Source organism: Frankliniella occidentalis, unplaced genomic scaffold (assembly GCF_000697945.3).
Source record: "Frankliniella occidentalis isolate FOCC.00 unplaced genomic scaffold, Focc_3.1 Scaffold310, whole genome shotgun sequence".
Lineage (NCBI taxonomy): Eukaryota > Metazoa > Arthropoda > Insecta > Thysanoptera > Thripidae > Frankliniella > Frankliniella occidentalis.
In genome coordinates this window covers 225,723-228,796 of record NW_026267435.1, presented here as the reverse complement: position 1 = coordinate 228,796, position 3,074 = coordinate 225,723, and positions in this window count along the sequence as shown.

Genomic DNA, 3,074 nt, shown 5'->3' with positions numbered 1-3,074 from the left:
TTCTTCTTCTTCTTCTTCTTCTTCTTCTTCTTCTTCTTCTTCTTCTTCTTCTTCTTCTTCTTCTTCTTCTTCTTCTTCTTCTTCTTCTTCTTCATCAGGTGGCATGGAAAACTGGTACCCACATCCATCAAATGAAATGAAAACACAAATCGCCACAAAAGTGTCTCATATCATTGGCCTCGGCATCCATTTCCCGCTTCCGATTTAAATTTATTCGTCCCTCTTTTCGTCATCAGACACCATATTAATTGGAGTGCTCCGTTTCTATGTCGTCAGTACGTAGGCCGTGATTAAAATTATTAATGACGTGATTAATTACTGACAGTGCTGCGTACCCGGCAGCCGGGGCCCCCTGGGCCTGGGCCGGGCCGGCCGCAGGGAAGTACTCCACACTCCGAGTCACCTTGACTTTGGGCGCCTTTGCGGGCCCGTGCGGGCTGGGCTGGGCTGGGCTGGGCTAGGCTGAGCTGGGGACCATCCAGAAAGTACGTCCGTCATTCGCCTTCAGGAACCTGCCAAGTTCAGAAGACCCCGCCCCGGCAAGCTCTCAGAGCGCCTGGTAGGTAGACAATTTCTTGCGCCCGCAATGTATACGTGTACTGCGGGGTAGCCTACCTCGAGTCTCGCAGGCGGCGAGCTTCCCCAACTTCCCGAATGATTCTGTGGAAAACGGAATTACCGGGACGTACTTTCTGGGCGATCCCCTGTGCTGTGCTGTGCTTGCTGGGCTGGGCTGGGCTGTGCTGTGCTGTGCTGGGCCGGGCCGGCACAGTGCTGCCAGCCCAGCCCGCAGGCCAAAATACATAAGAGAAGGCCGGCTTCCTCGGACTACTGCTGCTCTTCGAAAAAAAAAGAAGAGAAGGAATAAAAAGAAATCTAAATTCGGCAGCGGGAGCGTCTTGATCGCCGCTCTGACCATGCCCGTCCTCAAGGTTGGCGCCGTCATGTGGCCGGGCCCGGGCCCCCTTCACCGGGCCGCACGTGGAACACTTTTGTATTCCCCGCTGTCAATGTTTATCGCGAAAAGGAAAAGGAAGCTAGCGGCGGCGCCACGACGGACGGACGGCTAAGGAGTCGCGCCTCTCGCTTGGCATTTTTATAATCCTTCCTCTCCGCTTTCATTGGCAATAAATTCACCGTGAAATATTTCGTTTTAAACTTGGTGTGTAGTGCGCGCGGACAGGCATACGCCAAACTCCTAAACAGAAACACCCACCTTTTTCATTCTTCTTTCAAGCGAGCGGATAATGATCGTCGTGCGTCTGCAGCACACTAAGAGCCGGGGATGTACGCGAGCGTTTAACCCGCAACAGCGGAGCCGCGCGTCTGACCCGGTTGTAACCCCGAGCGCTCAGCACGCGGGCACGACCTACCGGAACACTACGTTGTAGTATAGTACTCCACGGGGGAAATAAATGGCTAATACATAAATCATTGCGGGGAGGCGAGGCGCGCGCAAGAGCCGCTTGCGGCCGCGTACGTCGCGTCAGGAGGACGTTAGTTTCTTGCGCACTTGCGTACGCACGTTTGAAAAGCATTCGGGTAAAGCTGAAAAGAGGAAGAAGGAGAATGCCGCGGAAAGACGAAACGGAAATCACTGGGCTTTTATAACTTGACGGATTGCTGGCGTGAGGGATCATCCAGAAAGTACGTGCGTCATTCGCCGTTATGAAAGAGCCAGGTTCAGTTCTCACACGGCGCCTGGCAGGTAGGCAACATCTTGCCTACAGTGCATGCGTGTACTGCGGGGGTGCCTATCCAATGTCTCGCAGGCGCCTCGCTTAGCGTAACTTGCCGAATGAGTGTTGAGAAGAAGGAGAAAGGACGTACTTTCTGGACAAGCCCTTACCGGAATGGTTGGGAATAGTTACGCTAGTGTGTGTGTGTCCTCTGTGCGCACTAGACTATGTACCTGCATGACGCCGCGGTGCGTATATGTGCAAATGTACACATTCCCCCGACGATCGAGCAGTGGGCCTGTCTGAAATCAAACCAACCGAACCGATGACGGGGGGCTGTACACATTAACAATGCGCGGTATCACTTCGCCGAAGGCCGCGATATAGGCAAACGTGAAACCCAACTCTACATACATATACTCGCTCTCCCATGGTCCCTAACCAACTCATTCATCTGCTGGGGTGGGGCGGGGTGGGGCGGGGCAGGGCGGGGTGGGGCGGGGCAGGGCGGGGCGGGGTGGGGCGGGGCAGGGCGGGGCGGGGTATGGTCCCAATAACAGCCTGGGGGCGCGCGCCACGCTACGCCACGCCGCGCCTCGCACAGCGATGCATTGAAAATGAAGTAATCATGTAAATGAGGATGCGCGCTCAGCGACTCGCTTCGGCAAACCTTCCGCCCCAGCCCTGGTGGCGTCGAGAGTGAGAGGGAGCGAGCGAGAGAGAGTGATTTGAGTGGAACGAGGGAAAGAGTGGGAGGGAGAAGGAGGGGGGGGGGCTCTATTCTTATTTGCTCTGGACAAACTGCCGCTGATGCGGAATCATTTGGGGCCGGCGGCGGCCATCGCGGAACAGATTTGTGATGCGCTTCAGAGAGATGAGCAGCAGCAGTTTAGAAGGGGGCCCGACCCGGCCCGGCCCACGCCGCCATGAGCCAGGACGAGCAGCCCGGCGCGGGGCCCTGAGGTGGCCAAGGTCAAGGTGTGGGGGCCCACGTTGCCGGCGCGTCCCCCGCCCGTCCAGCCGCGGTGGTGGTGTCCAGCCCAGCTTACGTACTGCCAAAACACTGAGAGAGGCAGGCGGAGGCACGGGCGGCGTCGCGTCGGGGGGGACGCTGCTGCTGCGGGCGATATGCGGGCGCGTCTCGCGGGTGTCTGCCTCAGGGGGCCTGGCCGGGCCCCGGGCCGGGCGAGTCTGCCGATGGGCCTGCCTCAAGAGTTTCTGATGGGCTGGCTCGCCTGCTCAGCTCGGCTCGCGCGGCCCGCATGACAAATGTCACGTCCGACCAGCCTTTCGGGCTTATCCGATATGCCACCCGCTTTCGACCCGGACGCAACACCCAGAGAGTATCCGATCCGCGATGCCCCCGCCGCCGCCGCCGCCGTCTCGCGGAGGGGC